The sequence below is a fragment of the Callorhinus ursinus genome, unplaced genomic scaffold (genome assembly GCF_003265705.2).
Source record: "Callorhinus ursinus isolate GAN/ISIS: 27379988/994484 unplaced genomic scaffold, GSC_fseal_2.0 scaffold135, whole genome shotgun sequence".
NCBI classification, from domain to species: domain Eukaryota; kingdom Metazoa; phylum Chordata; class Mammalia; order Carnivora; family Otariidae; genus Callorhinus; species Callorhinus ursinus.
This window is the reverse complement of record NW_027397197.1, coordinates 376123-401769: the sequence shown is the minus strand read 5'-3', so window position 1 is coordinate 401769 and position 25647 is coordinate 376123. Positions and strand designations below refer to the sequence as shown.

Genomic DNA, 25647 nt, shown 5'->3' with positions numbered 1-25647 from the left:
CAAAGGCAATTTAGTGGAGAAAGGATAGTCTTTTCAACAAATGGAGCTGAGACATATGAGTATCCATACGCACAGTGATCCATGTATCATACCATATACAAAAGTCAACTCAAAATGGATCATAGACCTAAATATAAAACCTAAAACTTCTAAAAGAAAACAAAAGAGAAAATCCTTGTGACCTTGGGTTAGGTGAAGATTTCATAGATGCAAAATCAAAACTATAATTAATAAATGAACAAATCAATAAACTGGACTTCCTCAAAGTTAAAAATTTCTGCTCTTCCAAAAACACTGTTGAGAGAATTAAAAGACAAGCCACTGACTGGGAGAAAATATTTGTAAATCAGAACTCTGATAAAGGACTTGTATCCAGAATACAGAACATCTCACAAAGGTCAATAACAAGAAAACAGTTACTCTAACAAACAAATGGGCAAAAATTTGAATAGACACTCCATTAAAAAAGATACATAAATGTTAAATAAGCACATGAAAAGATGCTAAACACCTTTTCTCAGATACTCAAATTCATTAGGGAAATGTAAATAAAACCTACAAGATACTACTATACCCCTCTAAGAATAGCCAACATTAAAAAAACTGACCATACCAAGTCCTGGCAGGGTTGTGGAGGATGGAACTCTCATACACTGCTAGTGGCAATTAAAAATGGTGCCAACACTTTGGAAAACAGTTTGGCAGTTTCTTAAAATGTCAATCTTACAACTACTCTATGTCCCAGCCATTGCACTCTTAAGTATTTACCCTAGAGAAAGAGAACATATGTCCAACTGAAGACTCATATACAAATATTCATAGCAGCTTTATTTATAAGAGCCCCAAATTGGAAACAACCCAAATATCCACGACCAGGTGAATGGATAGAACAATTGTGGTATATCCATATAATGGAATATTAGTCAATCATAAAAAAAGAAGGAACTATTCATACACGCAACAAATGGATAAATCTCGAAATAATTAGGTTGCAGGAAACAAGACACAAAAAATACACACTGTATATTCCATTCACATAAAATTGTAAGAAAAGAAAACTAACCCATACTGACAGAAGATCAGTAGTTGCCTGAGAACGGGATGGGGTGATGTGGAAAGAAAAAGGCTGGAGAGAGGTAGATGGGGGCATTACCAAGGGGCACAAAGAATGTTTTTTAAGGTGATGGGTATGTTCATTAGATTGACTATAGTATTGGGAGTCACAGGTGCATACATATATCAAAACTTATCAAAGCATATACTTTAAATATGCAGTGTATTATATGTCAGTCATATATCAATAAAGTATTTTACATATATTTATATATTCATAATTCTCTAATGCAATTAAATAAATCAGGGGAAATATTCCCACAATTGTGTTCTTGTAGCATTAGCAGATCCATACTATGTCTCATCAAATTGGTCCATGCTACATATAACCAAAATAGAAATAATCATTTCTAATGACATATATCCAAATATTTAGGGAAAGGTGATATCTGTTTCCTTCTAAAGTATGGAAATAAAAATATTCTATTCTAGGAAAATAATCATAATGATATTTAAGAGTATCTGGTTATTTTAGGGAATGTAGCTGAGTATCATTATAAGTGGGAAAAGTCTGGAGTAATAATTATCTTTTTTATATTAAGTTCTAGGGGCACCTGGGTGGCTCAGTCGGTTGAGTGTCTGACTCTTGGTTTCAGCTGTGGTCCTGGTCTCGGGGTCTTGGGATCAAGCCCCACGTTGGGCTCTGCCCTCAGTGAGGAGTCTGCTTGTCCCTCTCCCTCTGCCACTCCCCTTGCTCTCTCTCTCTCTCTGGAACAAGTGGATAAAGATCTTTAAAATAATAATAACAATAACAACAACAATAATAATTTCTTGTCACTGATATCTTTAACTAACACTTGGAAATTTTCTGGCTTTTTAAAAAATTTCATTATATACTAGGAAAAAATCATGGGCACCAGAGAAGAATCTGTTACAATGTCATATTACTAGGAAGATCTAATAACTGCACATTTCCACACCCATCTGAAAGACATGGGAATTGCTGATTATTATTTATATGGTGAGAACAATTCAGGTATATTTATTGCAACTGTATGTTAAAGACCAAGTAAGTTCCTTCCTAAACTGGATGATTCATTGCTTTTCAGGAAAAAAAGAAGTGTCTCTAAGATGGGCCTCAAGGGCTACTACACAGGCTATAGCTGCTGATGAAATAAAATTCCACCTGCTAAACCTCTTCTCCCGTGATGAGATCAAAGCAGCTTCTCTACTTGTAGGCTAGTTTGTGAACCTCACAGGAGCTTTTCCACAACATGCTTTTGTTCAGATCTATGCACTCACTTCAGCCAGGTACCATATCCCACCAGGGATGTAAGGTGATGGGCTCTCCTGAAGACTGCTGGAGTAGAAGCCATCCAGACACAGATCCTCAGAACCTGCCTCCTTCAGGCACATGATAGGAGCTCGGGCACCACCATGAAGAGCTATACAGGGAGAGACAGAATCAGTAATCACTGTGTTTTACTGGAGTAACTATGTGCCTAATACAACACTAGGTCCCCTTTCGCCAAAAGCAAAACACCTTCACTCTTCAGACCACCACCACTAGCTGCCTGTGATCACCCTTCAATGGAGTAAGTCTGGGGATATGAGCAACCATATTAGCAATAAAGACATAAGATGGTAACACCTGGTGTTGGATGAATGGAGGGGAAATAGACTCTCACATACAGTATTATGTCAAATGGGCATATCTGTTGTCTAAGGCCCATGTTATGACAGCTGAGTAACTTGAAAGGCCTTTGATATGGGAAGTCCCATTTCCCCCAACCAGAGAGTTTCAGGTGAGAGTTTAGAAAAGGATTCCAAGGTGATTCTGACCTGTGTCCAGGTTCAGGGGCCCTATCTGAGGGGGTAGATAAAGGAGCTACCTGAGTTATTAGATCTGGGGGGTACAGACAGCTAATATTTATGTAGCATTTAGTTAAGCAGGGCCTAGGGATAGGTTCTTCATGTTGTTGACTAGATTCAGTTCTTCACCACAAACTTACTATGAGGTGTTGCTATCCTCCCTTCGTGGATGCTTACAACTCCAAGCATGTGTTCCTAACCAGAGACAGATGGCAAAAGAGATAAAAGTTCAGGTTCCCGCTCAGCCTCCACTGACATGGGGGAGGTGGGTATCCATGGGAGTGGAAGGGAACGGGTGCCTTGTTACTGCTTGGTAGAAGTAGGATTTCATGCCCCACCAGCCCTCCGTTGACACCACCCTGGCAGGTGGGGAAGACACTTCCTTACTGCCTTCCATGTGGTCTCCCCTGATGCTGTGGAGGGGAGGAGGCCTCCTCCTCATTGGATGGTCATGAAACTTCCAAGAGAAGAAAAGAAGGTACCTCATGACGACTGAGTGTGGGTGGAAGGTAGGCTCCCGCATGATCTCCACTGACACCATGAGGAGGGATGCTCATTCTCCCCACGTTGGGATGAAAGTCACTGTTCTACATGCAGTTCTTCTCTCACATACCCCAAGGCTAAGGATGGGTGCCTAATTACAATCATGTAAGCATGGAATCCATGCTCCCCACTCAGCCTTTGCTGGTATGGTGGAAGTAGAGCTATGCTTCAATTCTATGGTGTAAGGGCAGTTGTTATCTAAAAACTTTCTTTCTTGCTAGGTTTCCCCTTTTCTGGTTCTTTGTCCAGAGAAAAGATTTTCTTGGGGCTCTTCTTGTCTTTTCCTGTTGGCAGTTTTTTGGTTCCCTACTCCTCCAGCACCCAGTCTGGAGTATATGGTGTATCTGGTATATATGAGGCAAAATACAACCAAGAGAATTCACTGTGTGTCCTTACTTGGGTCCCAAAGTCCCAAGTCAGTCTGCCTTTTTCCTCTCCACCTTTCAGAGTCTTATATTTGTTGCCCATATAATATCCAGAGATTTCAGCTGCACCTAGCAGGAGTAACAGGGAGAAGTGTATCTACTCCCTCTGGTCCCCGAAAGAGAAGTCCTTTGACTTTTAATACAAGTAAAACAGTTTTACATTTGCGTTCCCCCTTTCCTAGATAAAAAGCACCATGCTATTTACATCTTTATATACATTGACTTTTTCTCTTAACATTATATTCTAGAGATCCTCCACAGCCTTATGTGGAGATTTTCATTAGTCTTCTTTACACCATACTTAGTGTATACTTTGTGTGACTGTGTGATAGTTTATTCATTCATTACACAATTCAAAAATATTGAAGTTGTTCCCATTCTTTTGCTATTTAAATAGTACCACAGTGAATATCTGTGTCTGTATTTATTATTATATCTATATCAAAGATATTTTTGTGTCACTGCCAGTAATATCTTTAGGATAGTTCCGGAAATCGGATTTCTGAGTCAAAAAGTAAGGCCATATATAACATTGCGAGATATTTTCAAATTCCCCACTATAATGATTATATTAGTTCCCTATGGTTACTGCAAAATTTACCACATACTTGGTGTCATTAAAGAGAAATATTCTCTCATACTCCTAGAGGCTAAAAGTCCAAAATTAGTTTTATGGGGCCAAAATCAAGGTAGTGGCAGCGCCTCACTCCTGGAGACTGTAGGGAAGCTTCCCTGCTTCTTCCAGCTTTTGATATCTACCAATATTCTCTGGCTGTAGCTGCGTGACCCCAACCTCTGCATCCCTGGTCACACTGCCTTCCCTTCTTCTGTCTGTGTCAACTCTCCCTTTGTCTCTCTCTTATGAAGACACTAGGGCCCATTTTGATAATCCAGGATAACCCCCCATTAGGTTGTTCCCATTCTTTTGCTATTCAGATAGTGCCAGAGTAAATAGTTATATCTATATTTATTATTATATCTAAAAGCATCAACTTCATCACATCTGCAAAGAACCTTTTCCATATAAGCAATATTTATAGGCTCCAGGGATTAGGACCTAGGGGACCACTATTAAGCCTACTCCAGTGATTATACCATCTTGCACCTCTGTGAGCAGGGAGTGAAAGGACATGTTTTTCCACATTCTCACCAACTGAGTATATTGACAAACATTTGGATCTTTGCCAATCTAACAGTTAAGAGACAATATCTTAGTGTAGTTTTAATTGCTCTCTCTTAATTAAAGCAAGCTGGAGACTTTTCATACATTTAAAGACAACTTTTCATATGTTTAAAGACAACTTGTTTTCTGTTAACTGTTAATTTCTTACACGTCTCTGATAGGGCTGTTGTTTTTTCATGCCTCTATATTGATAAGCATTTATATAGGAGGGATATCAATGCTTTGTTAAAGATGTTAGCTGCAAATGTTTCTTCCAGCGTCTTTAACTGGCTAGCATGTTCTTGCCATGCAGAGTTGTCATTGTTTTTTTTTTATGTTGTCAAATACATCAATCTTTTTCCTTAATGTTCCTGGATACTGATTCATATTGAGGAAACTTTCCTCCACCCAGGTTATAGAATAATTCATCTATGTTTTCTTCTAATACTTGTATGGATTTTTTTTTATATTTCATTCAGAATCATTTGGAATTTATCCTGCTACTTCAAGATAGAGAAATGGGACCCTATCTATTTTTTAACCTTATGGTTATCTAGCTATCTCAATACCACTTCCTAATCATCCATTGTATCTGCACAGATTTGAAATGCTGCTTTAGTCATATTCTAGTTTTTTAAATGTAATTGGGCCTATGTCATATTTTCTATTGTTACATTAATCTTTCTGTCAATTCATGGGCCAATAAAATAAAAATTAAAAGGATCTTTTACCTCCACCCACATAGAGCTTTTTCTTCAACACAAGAGGCTACACTTTCTGTCCGAAGGTCCTCAGTACCCCCATACCTTGGAAATGTCCCCTTTCCACGCAGACTTCCAGAAAGTTCTGTCTGGTTGGTTTGGGGCCACAACCCCTCCCTCCCACCTTCCTGCTCCGCGAAGTTCAAGCTGCAGTTCAGATTTTTGTCACAAGATGGCACCAACTCACCACCATCATTAAACTTTACAAAGAAAGGTCAGCTAGGAGCAAAAAAAAAAAACACAATACCGTCATTTAAAATACAGCCTTTGAATCCATGTTCAGAATGATTCTAATTCTGGGGCGCCTGGGTGGCTCAGTCGTTGGGCATCTGCCTTCGGCTCAGGTCATGATTGGGACTGAGCCCCGCATTGGGCTCCCTGCTCCACGGGGAGTCGGCTTCTCCCTCTCTCACTCCCCCTGCTTGTGTTCCCTCTCTCGCTGTGTCTCTCTCTGTCAAATAAATAAAATCTTTAAAAAAAAAAAAAGAATGATTCTAATTGTTTGAGAAAACTGATGGATGTAAAAGATTCTAAAAACATATACTCCAGGGCCTGCAGATGATGAAACACTAGGTGGCAGTAGCGTGCCTTGGTAGTAAGCGGCACGCGAAGAGGCAGCTGGGGCAGGAGGGAGGAACCTGAGAGGATGGGGCCCCTGGGCAGGGTCTGGACAGCTGTGTGCTGTGTCATGGGCAGATGACAGGGGGTGGAAGAAGGCCTGGCAGCCTTATAAGGATGGGATAATGGAGGGTGAATGCCCTGCTCTCTGGGAGAGACCCTCTACAGTGTGGACATGTCAACCCACACTGAGGAGGGAAGAAATACATCAATGAACATGAAGTAGATTTAAGGTCAACTGTGGATGGAATTGTTTTAGTATTCATATGAATTTTCCTTTTTTAATTTTCTTAAAAGATTTTACTTATTTGAGGGAGAGAGAGAGAGCATGAGCAGGGGAAGAGGGAGAAGCAGACTGAGCAAGGAGGACGATGCGGGGCTCAATCCCAGGACCCCGGGATCATGACCTGAGCCAAAGGCAGATACTTAACTGAGCCAAGTGGTGTGTCTTAGTAAATAAACCATCTGATATTTCTTCCCCTTTGATAAATGCACTCCTTTCCTTAAAAAAGAAAAAAGAAAAATGGAGATGGATGCCACCAGGAAGCCAGATCCAGGATGTCAGCTCTGAGAGTCTAAAACCTGGGGACTCAACAAGGGGAAGGAAGGGATGGAAGTTTGGATCTCGATCTAATGGTTTCAGCCAGAGTTTAATGGAACTTTTTAACCCACGCAGCCATCCAGCTGTATCACCATCATTTTCTGGGCTGTCTAGACCTGAGATTAGCTGTCCAGCTTTGGTTTGAACTGAAGATAAAGATGCACTTGTGAATGTGAGTATTTGGGGTGATACAGCTAGAGAGACCTATAAACACACACACGTACAGGGAGAACCTCTTTCAATTCTATTTTTTCCTACTTTATTTTTTTTTTAAGATTTTATTTATTTATTTGAGAGAGACAGAATGAGAGATAGAGAGCACGAGAGGGAAGAGGGTCAGAGGGAGAAGCAGACTCCCTGCTGAGCAGGGAGCCCGATGTGGGACTCGATCCCGGGACTCCAGGATCATGACCTGAGCTGAAGGCAGTCGCTTAACCAACTGAGCCACCCAGGCGCCCCTACTTTATTTTTTTAATTTAATAAAATGAAATGCTTTTCCAAAGTAATGAATACATGTGTACAGTACTTTTCTGAATCTGTTTATAAGTATATTCTGCCCTCAAATTTTCATCAAATTATTTTTCCTGAATACTATATTTCAAACAACATATGAAAGTACATTTATAAACTGAAACTGTCCTGCAGTTCTCACCAGCCGCAGTCCCACCGCCTGGCTCAAAGGGGTCTGTTGTCATAGAATAGTGTTTCCTCTCCAGATGTGTCCCTTAAGGTGAAGGGTACATGAAAATAGATGCTTGCACACACACACACGCACGCACAAACAGGGTCTTTTCCAAAAAAGCAATCACATTTCTCATCTTTTGCATATTATATTTTCCACTCAATATGAATCTAAGCATTTATACTTGCATCTTATTAATGCTTGTGGTTTGGGCATATTTTGACATTTTGACATATTTATTGTTCATTTAGAATTTTACATGAATTTACTGTTTAAATTATAAGCCAATTTTTGTTTGTTACTAAGTGTGTTTCACAAACTATGGACACCAATCCAGTAGATGAGTTGTAGTTTGCAAATGATTTCTCCCGTGTTTATACACAATTCTTAGTATATTTTCCATTTAGAATGTGTTTTAAATTTCAATAATATTGTGAAAAAAACTATGTAGCTCACAATTCTAAAAATTAAGTAACACATAGAGACCATATAAGGCAGCCCCTAGGGTTTAGTCATTCAGAACCCAGGAGGAATCAAGACAAAAGGTGAAAAACTTGAAAATAATACCACAGTTAGCTGTTGATCCTAAGAAAATACGTTGTTTCCCTAATTCATTTGAAGTCCCTTAAAGTCAGTACCCTGATTTGAATAATGCATATTTTGAATAGCTATTAAGATTAAAGGAAATTAAATATAAAATACATTTACTTAAAGTAGCTCTGTACATATTGCTTCCCCTCCCTCTAGATCACCTATCTGATCTGTGCTTCTGCCCCCAGCCTAATTCAGCACTTCGAGGATCAGCCAACACATGTGGCCCGATACCCAGGTCTCTTAGCACAAAGGGTGAGATTTCATCTCCTCTGTTATCTTCATCAACCAGAGGGGTTGCTTAGTGAGTGCCTGCAGGGCCACAATAGTAGAGGAGCTGATCTAATCAGTTCTCTAGCCCTGAAAGGGAGGCTGTTCTGTGTCCTCCAGGGAGGGCAAGGGATGGAACCTCATTCCCATCCTGTTACTGATCTAGAGAGGTGACTTAGGTAGGCTCTGTCAGTCTGAGCTTGGTCACCCGTGAAATGGGACTCACCAGACCTTTGTCACAGAGCTGTCCCAATGAGTAAATAAGAAAACCTGCCTAATTAAGGAGGGCACGTGATCTGATGAGCACTGGGTGTTACGCAACTAATGAATCACTGAACATTACGTCAAAAACTAATGATGTACTACAGGTTGGCTAACTGAACTTAATAAAAAAAAAAAAGAAAAGAAAAAGAAAACCTGCCTAGAGTATATGGCATGTAGTGTGACTTCAATGGCCCTTTAAATGTAATCGACAGTAAGACTGAGGGTCGATGCACACTGGTTAAATGTAGGGCCTCAGCAGCCACACAGAATCTGTTCAAATCTTGGTCTTGTGACCTGCTAGCCCTGCCCTCACTTCGCCTCAGCTCCCTGATGTTTAAAGTCAGGCAACAGTAGCTCCTCCTCATAGGCTGTGGTGATGATTAAGTTTAGGTTTATCACGTACAATAGCATGGGGCACAAAAGGGGTCAGTAGTAATACTGACCTTTCTTATCATTATTATCATGCCAGAATGGATCATTAGAGATTTTAGGGTCACTTTTATTATTATGTGGACTTATACTGATTGGCCTGAATTGACTTTAATAATATGGTGTTTATCATAAAAAAGTAATTCACAAAACTGTAAGTAGATGGTCATGTCATTGCTAATCTTAAAAATGCATGATTATACATGTATGGTAAAGTTTCTAAAAAAAATATACAAATGATCACAGTGCTTATCCATGGGAAATAGACTTTCAAGGGTATTTAATGATTTTTTTTTTCCTTTTGAGCAGTATCCATTTTTAACTACCATAAAAGTGTCTTGGTTTTGAAGGTGAAAAATAATAAGAATGAATAAATTTCCCTAGACCTCCCCATAGGAGAGTGGCTCAGCATCAGAATGGGGAACATCACTAAACCAAGGGAATTATGCACTAGTTGGTCTCAGAACTAATTTTTGAATCTACACGACAATGTCAGGGACGCCCGCAGATGCCTAGGGGAAGGGCAAGCATGCTGCTCAAATAAATCTTACACTGGAGAAGTCCTCCGATGTCTCCATTCCCCAGGACTTAGTAAAGGTCATGAGAGGAAAGTAGTTTCACAGCATGCTTCTTTCTCTTCTCTCTACATAAAGCCCCTTGAACTGAAAGCAGGCTCATGGGTCTAACCTGCCAGTTAGCCAAGCAGGGAACCTACAGTGGAGGGAATTTGGGAGGGAGCAGGAGATTGCTCAGTGCTCTCAGCCCACAGCTTCCAGAAGTGAGATGCTTCAACAGCGGGATTCAGGGGGAAGTTTAGTCACAGGCTCCTTCAGCCCAGGGCAACCAACACACGTGGATTAAAACACCTCTAAGCCTCAATGAGCGTAGGGATGTGGATGTTAGTCTGGACACAAGAAAATGAACTCCCTGCAGTCACTGTCATCTCTCACCAGGATGGCCCAGATCAGGTTCCAGATGTACAGGCCTAGATGAGTAACAGTGTGAATAAAAGCCAGAAAATTAGGCCTGGGAAAAAGGAAGATGTTTCAGGTTCAGGAGACACCTGACAATGTTTTGGGCTAGCTGGAGCCTGGGAACTCTAAGACTAAACAAAGCTGATTTAAAAAAAAATGCCTGAAAATAATATCCTATCTGCCGATTCTGTTAGAGCTCCTATAGCATGTAAAGTGAGAAAATGGGTGTGTCTATTTTAGAAGCTCTGAAAGAGAATACATACCGAATATATACTTGTGACATATATATTTGCTTTCATGCTCCTTCAAATCCCAGTGGGCTCTATGAGTTGTTGATGGTAAAGTCATCTCCTCTGTTGGGGAAAGAACACAGGAGAGATGATATATATATGTGTCAAAGTTTTATGGTATTACGTATCAGATACTTCCTGTTGGTTTCTTCATTTCTCCTCACAGGAGCTGTGAGGTAAGTACCAACTTGCCCATTTTACAGATGACCAACTACAGGATCACATGCATCTACTTAGAAGCATCTTTCTTCATTTTCTACAGCTTATTTTTTCCCAATGAAAAGACATAATTTTTAGAAACAGAAACATAGATGTTTCCTCCACAGCAGATTACAAAATCAGTAACTGTGGTGTGATCCCAATGCTCCTGAAAAACATTTATATAAAAACAATGAAAGGACACATGCATCATTTTATATCCTACTTATGCCTTTATATCTACATCTCATGTTTACTAAATGTGAATCAGATGTCTGCTGTGTGACAGGCACTGTCCATCCAATTCCACATCTGCATCCACATCTTCCCTCTCTTGATATCTAGACTGGAGATCTAGAAATATCCACAGGCCACAAGGTGAATATTAGTGTCAAACCCAGGGATCGTGAGGTATGACCCTAAACAGACTCCATTACAAGCAACTTTAGCCCAACCTTGACCCTGAGTCAAGATGGAAACCCAGCATCTAAGCAGGAAATAAGGTGGTTGAGCAGGGAGATGCTATACCCTGGGAAAAGGCAACTTGTAACACACACCTCCATCATCTTGAATAGCACTAAGAGTCTATGACCTTCTCCTGAGGAGACCTTATTCCCAGAAAGAGAGTGAAGGAAAAGGTAACAATTGTGTGGTTTCAGTTCTGGTTTGGTTCTCTCATGGTTGTAAACTAAAGGTTTTACTTCCTCTTTAGTCTGTGGCCAAGTTATGTGGAAGATTTTGGAAATGATTTTGTGTTTCTCCTTATCACTAGGAGGGTGGTCCTCTCATTTAGACCTGTGAGGGATCCATCTAAGGTGACATGGAATTTCTGCTTCATTAAAGACCTCATCTCCCAGTTGTGTGGGTCTGGACTCACATCCACAGGAGAAAGAAGAGAGACTGAGTTCTCAAGACAAGCCCAAGACCAGGATCCTGACCACCATCTAATTCTCCTGACTTAGTGACATGGTTTTCACAGATTTCTCACAATATGGTCACCTCCCCAACTGTTCCTCCTATGCCTGACATCCCAGTATGATTCACTTCTCTCATCTCTCTCCTGTCCACAGAAGCACACTCACTGAAATTCCTCTATAACCTGGAGGCGGAGGAAACTTTTCCAGCTATGCGTAAAAATCTAGAAGCAATCAGGGAAAGAGTTATGTATTTAATTTCATTTAAAAATTACATGGCAAAGTCCAAAAAAAAGCAAAGCAAAATGAAAAATTACAAATTGGGAAAAATATTTACAACTTACATCACAAATGGTTATATCCATAATATATGGAGTTATGAAAAAAATGAAGACAAAAATACTCCCAAAAAACACCAGGAAAAAAAAAGGGGCGGGCGCCTGGGTGGCTCAGATGGTTAAGCGTCTGCCTTCGGCTCAGGTCATGATCCCAGGGTCCTGGGATCGAGTCCCGCATCAGGCTCCCTGCTCCCTGGGAGCCTGCTTCTCCCTCTGTCTCTCATGAATAAATAAATAAAATCTTTAAAAAAAAAAAAGAAAACGGGGCAATACAAACAAGTTTTTCACCAAAAAAAAAGTGCCTTAAACATGTAAAAATTGCTCAGCCTAACTCATGATAAGACATTCAAAGAAAAAAATAACTACTTCTTCTTACCAGTCAGTCTGTGAAGAAATCAGCATTCCCATGCATCACTGAAGGTAATATGAAATGGTTCAAACCCTGTGGATGGGATTTGATGCTATCTAATAAAATTACATACGTATTTCCTCTTGGAACCAGTAATCTCTCTTTTAAGAATCTATCCTAAAGCAATAATACAAAAAATGAAAAGGTTTAAGTACAAGGTCATTCCTTAAAGAAAAATTCATAACAGCAGAAAACTAGAAACAAGACAGCTGTCCACCAATAGGGGGCTGGATGAATAAGCTATGGTACATCTACATCCTGGTGTACTATGCAGCTTAAAAAGCAATGAGTAATATATGGTGATTAACATAACAATAAAAAATTAAAAAAAAGCAATGAGGACTCCCTCTCTGTACTGCTTTGACTATATTGTTCAGTGAAGAAAGCAAGGTACAGAAAAATGTATAGAGCTGTTTCCGTCCAATATGATCATCATAGACACACAGAACCATTTAAATTTATCTTTTTAAGATTTATTTATTTTAGAGAGCAAGAGCAGGGGGAGGGGCAGGGGGAGAGAGAGGGAAAGCAGACTCCCCACTGGACCCGGGGTTTGGTCCCAGGACCCTGAGATCATGACCTGAGCCAAAACCAAGAGTTGGACATTTAACCAACTGAGCCACCCAGGTGCCCCTAAATTTAAATTAGTTATAATAATTAAATCAAAAATTCAGTTCCTCAGTTGCAGTAGCCACATTTTAGATGCCGAACACCCACATGTAGCTAGTGACTACCAAGTTGGATAGCACAGATACAGAACATTTTCATTTCTGCAGAAATTTTTATTACAGAGCACTGGCATAGAATATGCCACCTTTTACAAATGAACAGGGGAGAAAACTAATATATATATTGTAAATTATTGTATGTTTTAAAATTGGAAGGTTAAAACACAAATGATAAAAATTATTACCTATAAGGTGACAGAGGAACCTATAAGCCCAGGATAGAAGGAGATGATGTATATTCCCATAAAAAATATAATACATATTTACAGGCTCCAGGTAGTAGAAAGGACAATCAACAGTGACCAACACAGTAGCAATGAGCATCTCTAGTTCCCAGACTGAATCCTCTAAAAAAATATTTCCCCCTAAAAGAACCAGGCTTCCTTGAAGAAATAGCTGATTCCAGGGCTGAGTAGGGATTGTACCAGATGACCTGGACCAAACAGCTCATACCAGAAAGGATATCAAAGACACAAAAACCAACCCAAATGGACTCCCACAGGCCTAAGATAGACCAATTGAACATCAAAAACATTAATGGCTGCAATGGATTACAACCTCAAGTATATAAACATCTAGAGCTCATGATGACACTCTTAAAGAAAAACAAAAAACACACAAAACAAACTCACAGTTCATCTTTGGGGGATCCAAGCGAAACAACTCTTTATTCTAAAAAGTGGAAATAGCTCTTTCTGCCCTCTTGGAGCCTGTGGAGGCCTGCTGGGAACAGGACTCCTAAAACACCAAATAATGTCTGGAAGGCTGTGGTCCAAGGCCATTTTTGCTGGCTATAAGCGGGGTCTCTGGAACCAGAGGGAACACACAGCTCTTAAAATCGAAGGTGTTTATGCTCAAGATGAAATGGAATTCTATCTAGGCAAGAGATGTGCTTATGTGTACAAAGCAAAGAACAACATAGTGACTCCTGGTGGCAAACCAAACAAAACCAGAGTAATCTGGGGAAAAGTAACTCATGCTCATGGAAACAGTGGCATGGTTCGTGCCAAATTCCGAAGCAACCTTCCTGCTAAAGCCATTGGCCACAGAATCTGTGTGATGCTGTACTTCTCAAGGATTTAAACTTAATGAAAAGTAAATAAATAAAGGTGTACATTTGTTCTCTTGTAAAAAAAAAAAAAGTGGAAGTACTGAAAAAGAAATAAGCATTCATCCTTCCCTTCTGTATGGACCATACCTCAGTATAACCATGTAGTTGTTGAGAGGAAGTTTGTTTCATAGAAGAATTCTAACTAATAAATGAAGAAATTATAGAATTAAAACATCACTTACAGCTGTTAAAGAAATGTAAATCTAGGCAATTATCTTTAAGAAGCTACAAAAAACCTGAGTTAAAAAGTGGATTGGAAATTTAATAATGGATGGATCAGGCTGACAACACCCAAAGACAGCACATGGAATAAAGAATAAAGTGAGAGAAAGGGAGAGCACAGGAAACACAGGGGCAATGGGTGAGCATGTGCTGGCCTGTCCCCACTCAGGTCACTGGAAGCTGTCCAGTGATGCTGTGCCTCTTCCCCAGCTCCATCCCACAGCACCCTCCCGCACACAGCAGTGACACCGAAGCTCCCACATTATGGAAATGTGGGCTCATCCCTGCTTGCTGCTCCATGTCCAAGTATTGTCTCTGGTACTCATGCTATCATGTTCATGTCAGAAACACTGCCTTGACAGAATGAAGGAAGCAAAATTGGGAAAAGGAACTAACATTTTGAGGGCCTACTAGATGTCCCATGCTATACGTTGTTATTTTCAGACTTTTTTACTTTAAATCCTCAAAGCAATGCTCTGAGGGACATCATTACTTCCTTTCTACAGACTGGGAGATATTCAAGCTCACAGACCAAAGTCCATGCTCAAAGAATTCTAGGGAGGTGACAAATGGACATAGAAGCCAAACTGAAGGGGCAAACACAGGCCAATTCTGTGACAATGTGACCAACAAAATAAATAATTATAATGTTAGGTGGTAACCCTTTCAGCAAAATGGGAATCTATGAGTCATAGTAGTTAAATAAATGGATGAATAAATAAATAAACCATAGGGGAGAGTGGGAAGCTCTACCCAACATTTGAACATCGATTAATAAATCCAGAAGGAATGACAGAATTATAAAAGCAACACTTCATAACGATCATAGAAATGAGTGATTCAAGCAAGAATCATAAATGGATTTTCAGGCTGTACCAAGTCCCACAGTAGACACTGAGTCACCATGGTAACCATGCTGGCCAAGGAAAGCTGGGAAAAAGCATACAGCAACCATCCTGATTTGTCTCCTAACATGTGCTAGGAACTGAGGAGGACTGACATAACTCACAGTAACTCACCACACATATTCCTCACAAGAAATACTCCTTCCAGCTTCAACAATACACACATACACATGTGCACACGTGCACACAGAGTTATACATATGCTCTCCCTCTTTTTCTTACCACACAAGATCCCAGGAATTCATCGAGGTGGATTTATTTGGGGATAAAGGAAAACACAATTCAATTTTAACCACACATGTAAGGTTGAACGCTACTCATCTATTTCATTTTAGTGACTATTTTTCTGGAGATGACCTATAAAATTTTCTCTGGAACATTTTTCTCCCTAGATTAAGTACTTTGTCAATAATATCTAAAAGCTAATATGGAAATCTAGGCAAATGAATATTGTGGTGATAAATTTTATGCATCAACTTCGCAAGGCTACTGTGACCAAATATTTGATCAAACATCACTCAGGTTGTTTCTGTAAGACAACTTTTGAATAAGCTATACATTTAAATGAGTAGTCTTTCAGTAAAGCAGCCAGCCATAAGGTTGGGTGGTCCTCATTCAATCACTTGAAGGCCTGAATAACATAAAGGGCTGATCTCCCCTGAGCCAGAGGGAATTCTGCCAGGAGACTTGTCTTTGGAATTTATCCACAACATCAGCATCTCATGTTTCTCTAGCCGACAGCCTTCAGACTCCAACTGTAACTCATTCCGGACTCTCTACCCTGCCAACCTCCCCTATCAGATTTTGGACCTGCCAAACCTCCACAATCTCATGAGTCAATTCCTTAAAATAAATCTCTGTCTATATATAAATATGCTATTGGTTCTGTTCCTCTGGAGAACCCTGACTAATACAGGTGCTAAGCATCAAGTATCTTTTCCATCCCAGAATAACTTGTGCTTTCAACTGAAAAGATTCCTGGCAACATGTGGATACTGACAGTGCAGTGAAAATATAATACTTGAAAAGTATAATAAAAATATTACCACTGGGGCACCTGGGTGGCTCAGTCGGTTAAGCATCTGCCATTGGCTCAGGTCATGATCCCAGGGTCCTGGAATCAAGTCCTGCATCAGGCTCCTTGCTCAGTGAGGAGCCTGCCTCTCCCTCTGCTTGTGCTCTCTCTCTCTGACAGATAAATAAAGTCTTTAAAAAATATATTACCATTGAGGGGCACCTGGGTGGCTCAGGCGGTTAAGCATCTGCCTTAGGCTCACATCATCATGATCCTAGGGGGCAGCAGGAGCAAGCCCCCCCCCACGCATTTGGCTCCCTGCTCAGTGGGGAGTCTGCTTCTTCCTCTCCCTCTGCTCCTCCCTCTGGCTTGTGCTTTCTTGCGCTCTCTCTCTCACTCTCTCAAATGAATAAATAAAATCTTTAAAAAAAAATTACCATTGAGACAACCTACTGAATGGAAGGAGATATTTGCAAATAATACATCTGATAGGGGGTTGATATCCAAAATATATATAAGAACGTACACAACTCAACAGCAAAAAAAAAAAAAAAACCCAAACAAACAAAAACAAAAACACATAATTCGGCATTCCTATACACCAACAACAAGACAGAAGAGAGACAAATCAAGGAGTCGATCCCATTCACAATTGCACCCAAAACCATAAGATACCTAGGAATAAATTTAACCAAAGAGGCGAAGGATCTGTACTCAGAAAACTATAAAATACTCAGGAAAGAAATTGAAGAAGACACAAAGAAATGGAAAAACGTTCCATGCTCATGGATTGGGAGAACCAACATTGTGAAGATGTCAATGCTACCTAGAGCAATCTACACATTCAATGCAATCCCCATCAAAATACCATCCACTTTTTTCAAAGAAATGGAACAAATAATCCTAAAATTTGTATGGAACCAGAAGAGACCCCGAATAGCCAGAGGAATATTGAAAAAGAAAAGCAAAGCTGGCGGCATCACAATTCCGGACTTCCAGCTCTATTACAAAGCTGTCATCATCAAGACAGTATGGTACTGGCACAAAAACAGACACATAGATCAATGGAACAGAATCGAGAGCCCAGAAATGGACCCTCAACTCTATGGTCAACTTATCTTTGACAAAGCAGGAAAGAATGTTCAATGGAAGAAAGACAGTCTCTTCAACAAATGGTGTTGGGAAAATTGGACAGCCACATGCAGAAGAATGAAACTGGACCATTTCCTTTCACCACACACAAAAATAGACTCCAAATGGTTGAAAGACCTCAATGTGAGACAGGAGTCCACCAAAATCCTAAAGGAGAACACAGGCAGCAGCAAACTCTTCGACCTCAGCCACAGCAACTTCTTCCTAGAAACATCACCAAAGGCACGGGAAGCCAGGGCAAAAATGAACTATTGGGATTTCATCAAGATAAAAAGCTTTTGCCCAGCAAAAGAAACAGTCCACAAAACCAAAAGACAACTGACAGAATGGGAGAAAATATTTGCAAATGACATATCAGATAAAGGGCTAGGATCCAAAATCTATAAAGAACTTATCAAACTCAACACCCAAAGAACAAATAATCCAATCAAGAAATGGGCAGAAGACATGAATAGACATTTTTCCAAAGAAGACATCCAAATGGCCAACAGGCACATGAAAAAGTGCTCAACATCGCTCGGCATCAGGGAAATCCAAATCAAAACCTCAATGAGATACCACCTCACACCCGTCAGAATGGCTAAAATTAACAAGTCAGGGAACGACAGATGTTGGCGGGGATGTGGAGAAAGGGGAACCCTCCTACACTGTTGGTGGGAATGCAAGCTGGTGCAACCCCTCTGGAAAACAGTATGGAGGTTCCTCAAACAGTTGAAATTAGAGCTACCATTCGATCCAGCAATTGCACTCCTGGGTATTTACCCCAAAGATACAAATGTAGGGATCCGAAGGGGTACGTGCACCCCAATGTTTATAGCAGCAATGTCCACAATAGCCAAACTGTGGAAAGAGCCAAGATATCCATCAACAGATGAATGGATAAAGAAGATGTGGTATATATACACAATGGAATATTATGCAGCCATCAAAAGGAATGAGATCTTGCCATTTGCAACGATGTGGATGGGACTGGAGGATGTTATGCTTAGTGAAATAAGTCAATCAGAGAAAGACATGTATCATATGACCTCACTGATATGAGGAATTCTTAATCTCAGGAACAAACTGAGGGTTGCTGGAGTGGTCGGGGGTGGGAGGGATGGGGTGGCTGGGTGATAGACATTGGGGAGGGTATGTGCTACGGTGAGCGCTGTGAATTGTGCAAGACTGTTGAATCACAGATCTGTACTTCTGAAACAAATAACGCAACATATTTTAAGAAAAAAGAAAAAGAAGAAGATAGCAGGAGAGGAAGAATGAAGGGGAGTAAGTTAGAGGGGGAGACGAACCAGGAGAGATGATGGACTCTGAAAAACAAACTGAGGTTTCTAGAGGGGAGGAGGGTAGGGGGATGGGTTAGCCTGGTGATGGGTATTAAAGAGGGCACATTCTGCATGGAGCACTGGGTGTTATGAACAAACAACGAATCATGGAACACTACACCAAAACAAATGATGTAATATATGGTGATTAACATAACAATAAAAAATTTAAAAAAAACACATAATTCAATTAAAAAACGGGCAGAGGACCTGAAAAGACATTTTTCCAAAGAAGACATACAGACGGCCAACAGACACATCAAAAGATACTTAAAATCATTAATCATCAGGGAAATGCAAATCAAAACCACAATGCAGTATCACCTCACATCCATCAGAATGCCTAGTATCAAAAAGACAAGAAATAACAAGTGTTGACAAGGATCTGGAGAAAAGGGAACCTTTGTGCACTGTTGGTCAGAATGTAAATTGGTGCAGTCACTGTGGAAAATTGTATGGAGTCTCCTCAAAAAATTAAAAACAGAACTGCCATACAATCCAGGAATTCCACTACTGGGTATATAATTTATACCCCCAAATGAAAATACTAATTCGAAAAGATATGCATCCCTATGTTTACTGCAGCATTATTTACAATAGCCAAGATATGAAAGCAACCTAAGTATCCACTGATAGATGAATGGATAAAGAAGATGTGGTATACAGAAACACACACACACACACACACACACACACACACACACACACACTCAATGGAATATTACTTGGCCATAAAAAAGAACGAGAGCTCACCATTTGTCAAAACACGGACGGACCTACAGAATATTATGCTAAGCAAAATAAGTCAGAGAAAGACAAATACCACATGATTTCACTTATATGTGGAATATAAAAAAAACAAAACAAATGACCAAACAAACAAAAGCAGCAGAATCAGACCCATGAATACAGAGGAAAAAAACTAGTAGTTGCCAGAGGGGAGAGGGATGTGGGGATAGGCAAAATTGGTTTAAAATATACTGCCACTGACAATGGCATCAGAAAGTATGGACTACACAGAGGTAATCTATGTAGCACAGCTATGTCCAAAGATGTGTAAGGACTACACTCTGAACAGTGTAAAACACTGCTGAGACAAACAAGGCCTAAATAAAGGAGGGACATACCATCTTCAAGGGTCAGAAGACTCGGTATCGTTAAGATGTCTATTCTCCCCATGGTGATCTATAGATTCGATGCAATTCTAAAAAAATCCTAGCATACTTTTTTTTTAGAAGAAATTGACAGGCTTTTTCTAAAACTCATGTGGAAATGCAAAGGGCCTACACTATGAAAATAACTTTGAAAAAGAAGCAAGCTGGAAAATAAGCACTACCTTATTTCTAGACTCATTATGAATCTACAGTAATCAATATAGTGTAATATTGGGACAAAGGTAGAAATGTATATCAAAGGAACAAAATGAAGAGTCCACAAATACCCACACATATATAGATAACTGGTTTTCGACAAACCTACCAAGGCAATTCAGTGAAGAAAGGATAGTCGTTTCAACAAATGGTTCTGGGACAAGTATGTATCCATATACACAAACATAAATGGTGATCCATATATTGTACCATATGCAAACGTCAACTCAAAATGAATCACTAACAAAAGTACAAGAGGTAAAACTATAAAACTTCTAGAAGAAAACACAAGAAAAAATTCTTGTGGCCTTAGGTTAGGTGAAGATTTCCTAGATATGACATCAAAAGCAAAATCAAAACCATAAATGAAAAATTAGAAACTAGAAATCCTCAAAAATAAAAACTTCTGTTCTTTCAAAGACACTGTTGAGAGAATTAAAAGACAAGCTTCTGACTACAAGGAAATATTTGCAAATCTTATCTCTGATAAAGGACTTGTATCCAGAATAAAAAAACCTTGCAAAATCAATAAGAAAACAGACACTCCAGGGACACCTGGGTGGCTCAGTCGGTTAAGCGTCTTCCTTTGGCTCAGGTCATGATACCAGGGTCCTGGGATTGAGTCCTGCATCGGGCTCCTTGCTCAGCAGGGAGCCTGCTTCTCCCTCTGCCTGCCACTCCCCCTGCTTGTATGTTGTCTCTCTCTCTCTCTCTCTCTCTGAAAAATAAATAAATAAGATCTTTAAAAAAAGAAAGAAAGAAAGAAAGAAAGAAAGAAAGAAAGAAAGAAAGAAAAAGACACTCCAGTAAATAAGTGGGCAAAAGATTTGAAAAGATGCTCCACCAAAGAAGGAATACAAATGTCAAATGAGTAAATGAAAAGATGTTGAACATCATTAATCATTAGGGAAATGTAATCCCACTACACCCCTCTGAGAATGGCTAAAATAAAAACAGTGACCATACCAAGTGCTGACAGAGTTGTGGAGGATGGAACTCTCATACACTACTGGTGACAATGAAACATTGCACAACCGTGTTGGAAAAACAGTTTAGCACTCCTACAAAGTTATTTTTACAAATTCTTTAAGTAAATACAGCTCAGTATTAGAGAAAGAAAACATATGTCCAAGCAAAGACTTATACCCAAATATTCATAGCAGCTTTATTTATAAGACTGAAAATAATCCAAATATCCATTACCAGGTCAACAGATAGAACAAATTGTGGTATATCCATAAAGCAGAATATTAGGCAAAAAGAAGGAAATATTAACACATGTAACAAACGGATAAATCTAGAAATAATTAGGTTGAAGGAAAGAAGATTGGCAAAAAAGAATACACAATATATGATTCCATTCATATAAAATTATAGGGAAAAAAATTAATCCATAGTGACAGAAGATCAGTGGTTGTCTGGGAATGGGGTAGAGTAACAAGGACAGAAATACTGGAGAGAGATGGATGGAGCACTACAATGGGGTATGAAGAAGCTTTTTAAGGTGATGGATATGTTCATTATCCTGACTGTAGTATTGGATTTACAGGCACATACATATTAAAACTTACTAAAGCAAAAATTTTAAATATGTATAGTATATTGCATGTTAATCATACCTGAATTAAGTATTTGTAGAATATTTATATATTCATAATTCTGTGATACAATTAATTAGATGAAAGATTCCCACCATTATGTTCTCACAGTATTAAAAGATCCACACTATGTCTTGTCAAATTGGTCCATGGTACATAGAACCAAAAGAGAAATAATCACTTCCAATGAAATGTATCCAAATATTTAGGGAAAGTTGATGTCCATTTCCTCCCAAAATACAGAAAAGAATATATATTAGGAAAATGATCATAATGATATCTAAGAGTAACTGGTTATTTTAGGGAACATGGCATGGCTGCATATCATTATAATAGGGCAAACTCTAGGGTAACAAATAATTTTTAAAATATTAATTTCTAGGGGCTCCTGGCTGGCTCAGTTGGTGAAGCATGCAACTCTTGATCTTAGGGTGGTGAGTTCAAGCCCCACCATTGGGTTTGGAGCCTACTTAAAAAACAAAACAGGGTCACCTGGGTGGCTCAGTCTGTTAAGCATATAACTCTTGATTTTGGCTCAGTTCATGATCTCAGGGTCGTGAGATTGAGCCCCGTGTCAGGCTCTGTCCTAGGAGTGGAGCCTGCTTAAGATTCTTTCTCTCCCTCTCTGCCCCTCCCCGTTTGCGCTCTCTCTCTCTCAAAAACAAAACAAAACACACACAAAAAAATAAAATATTATGTTCTAGTCACTGACATTTTAAACACTTGGAAAATTTCTGGCTTCTGGTGCATTAAAAAATGTCATTATATAATGGGAAAAAAACCATAGCCACCAGGGGGGGAAAATCTATATTACAATGTCAAATTGCTATGAAGATCTAACAACTGCACATTTCCACACCCATCTATGAGGTACATGGGAATTACCAATTATTATTTATATGATGAGAAAAATATGTTTATATTTATTGCAAACGCATGTTAAAGACCAACTTCGACCTACAACTATATGGTCAACTAATCTTCGACAAAGAAAGACTATCCAATGGAAAAAATCTCTTCAACAAATGGTGTTGGGAAAACTGGACAGCTACATGCAGAAGAATGAAACTAGACCACTTTCTTACACCATACACAAAAATAAGTTCAAAATGGATGAAAGACCTAAATGTAAGACAGGGAATTATCAGAATCCTAGAGGACACAGGCAGCAACCTCTTTGACTTTGGCTGTAGCAACTTCTCACTAGACACATCTCCATAGGCAAGGGAAACAAGAGCAAAAATGAACTAATAAGACTTCATCAAGATAAAAAGCTAAAGTGAAGGAAACAATCAACAAAACTAAAGGCAGCCTGCAGAATGGAAGAAGATATTTGCAAATGACATATTGGATAAAGGGTTAGTATCCAAAATCTATAAAGAACTTATCAAATTCAATACCCAAAAAACAAATAATCCAGTTAAGAAATGGGCAAAAGACATGAATAAACATTTTTCCAAAGAAGACATTCAGATGGCCAACACACACATGAAAAGATGCTCAACATCACTCATCATCAGGAAAATGCAACTCAAAACTAAAATGAGCTATCACTTCGCACCAGTCAGAATGGCTAAAATTAACAACACAGGAAACAACAGATATTGGCGAGGATGCAGAGAAAGGGGAACCCTCTTACACTGTTGGTGGGAATGCAAACTCTGGAAAACAGTTTGGAGGTTCCTCAAGATGTTAAAAATCGAACTACCCTGAGATCTAGCAATTGCACTACTAGGTATTTATCCAAAGGCTACAAAAATACTGATTCAAAGGGGTACATGCACCCCGATGTTTATAGCAGCATTATCAACAATAGCCAAACTATGGAAAGAAACCAAGTGTCCATCAACTGATGAACGGATAAAGAAAATGTGGCGCATATATACAACGGAATATTGCTCAGCCATCAAAAAGAATGAAATCTTGCCATTTGCAATGACATGGATGGAGCTACAGTGTATTATGCTAAGTGAAATAAGTCAGTGAGAGAAAGACAAATACCATATGATTTCGCTCATATGTGGAATTTAAGAAACAAAAGAGATGAGTGTAGGGGAAGGGAAAAAAAGAGAGGGAAGCAAACCATAAAAGACTCTTAATGATAGAGAACAAACTGAGGGTTGCTGGAGGGAGGTGAGTGGGGGATGGGCTATATGGGTGATGGGTATTAAGGAGGGCATGTGATGTGATGAGCACTGGGTGTTGTATCTAAGTGATGAATTAAATTCTAAATTCTATTCTTGAAATCAATACTACACTATATGTTAACAACTAGAATTTAAATAAAAATTTGAAAAAAGGGGCGCCTAGGTGGCTCAGTCATTAAGCGTCTGCCTTCAGCTCAGGTCATGATCCCAGGGTCCTGGGATGGAGCCCCACATCGGGCTCCCTGCTCAGCGGGAAGCCTGCTTCTCCCACCCCCGCTGCTTGTGCTCGCTCTCTCATTGTGTCTCTCTCTGTCAAATAAATAAATAGAATCTTTAAAAAAATTTTTGAAAAAAAAGAGCAACTTCCTTCACCAACTAGACAATTATTTTTCAGCAAAAAAAAAAGGCTTCTCTAAGATGAACCTCAGGAGTTACTACACAGCCCGTAGACACTGAAGGAATAAAATTCCACCTGCTAAACCTCTTCTGCGGTGATGTGATCAAAATAGCTCTCTATTTTTAGACTAGTTTGTGAACCTCACAAGAGCTATTCCACATCATGCTTTTGTTCAGATCTATGCACTCACTTGAGCCAGGCATCAATTTCCACCAGGAGAGTGAAGTGTCGGGGTTTCCTGAGGACTGCTGCCCTTGAATCTGGAGTTAGAAGCTTCTGAGGCCATCAGGACACAGATCCTCAGAATCTGCCTTCTTCAAGCACCTGATATGAGTTGCATGAAGAGCTGCACAGGGAGAGACAGATCCAGCGATCACTATGATTTACTGGCCTAAGTATGTGCTCAGCACCATGCCAGTCACTGGGTTAGTGGCAATGACACTGATACAAACTGCATTGTGATCATAACAAACACATTTTAATGGGCTTCTCACAGAGCCACTTTCTCCTCCTTTCCTAGTTTATCCTCCAACATCAAAGGTGAAAAGGAGTAAGAAGTGGCCTGAATTCACACAGACATTCATGATCCCACAGTAACCACCGGGCCATAGGTTTGCTCATGTGTATCACTGTTCTCAGCGATCCTGTGGGTGAAGCTTTCTCATCCCCATTTTACAGACGGGAAAGCTGGGGCTCAGGGTCGTTATTTGTCTTACCTCCTGCGCCCCTGTCTTTAAAGGAAAGCATCTACAGGACACCCCCTCGAGCAGAACCCACACTAATTGGGGCCGGGAGAGATCCCAATGGTTTTACCTACGAGACAGCCATGGCACCGACTCCCAACGCGGGAAAGAATCAGCTTGGATCTGGAACCCTTTGTCTGCTCACACCTCAGGGCGGTTCAGCCCCCACCGCGGGGACCCACACTTTCAGCAGAGCCCCAAACACCTGAAGGTGGAACCCTGTTGTTCTATCGAGGGCACGTCCGTCTCTATTAAAAAGTCGTCACGGTCGCCATATTGACGTTAGGTTTCTATGGCAACCGCGAAGCGTGGACTAGTCCCCACACCTGCGTGCTTCTACACACTCCACCCCCTCGCCCATAGCTGCAAGCTAGCGCCTGACTCTTCAGGCCACCACGTGAGAAAGCATAGTAATTAGAGGCACCAGACTTGGTCTCGAACAATTCGTGGAACTCTCCCCTAATTGATGGAACAAAGCATGTCCCTGTCTTCAGGAATTTTGCTTCTTTTGAAGAAACACTGGGGGAATATTATCAGTACCAG

The 25647-nt window shown here is 39.9% G+C and overlaps 1 long non-coding RNA gene across 3 annotated transcripts in view; it reads right to left on the bottom strand.

Moving 5' to 3' along the window:
• LOC112815857 (uncharacterized) overlaps positions 1-25371 on the bottom strand; it is a 47024-nt gene extending 21653 nt beyond the window's left edge. For 2 of the 3 annotated variants that reach the window (XR_012377296.1, XR_012377297.1), the window contains exons 1-5: positions 25175-25371; positions 24552-24707; positions 10509-10598; positions 5862-6035; positions 2356-2498 (exon numbers count right to left, since the gene is read on the bottom strand). This is a non-coding gene — a long non-coding RNA (uncharacterized lncRNA). The remainder of the gene's footprint in view (positions 1-2355; positions 2499-5861; positions 6036-10508; positions 10599-24551; positions 24708-25174) is intronic. The other variant, XR_003206066.2, reaches the window with a different exon arrangement.
• Positions 25372-25647: the final 276 nt, after the last annotated feature.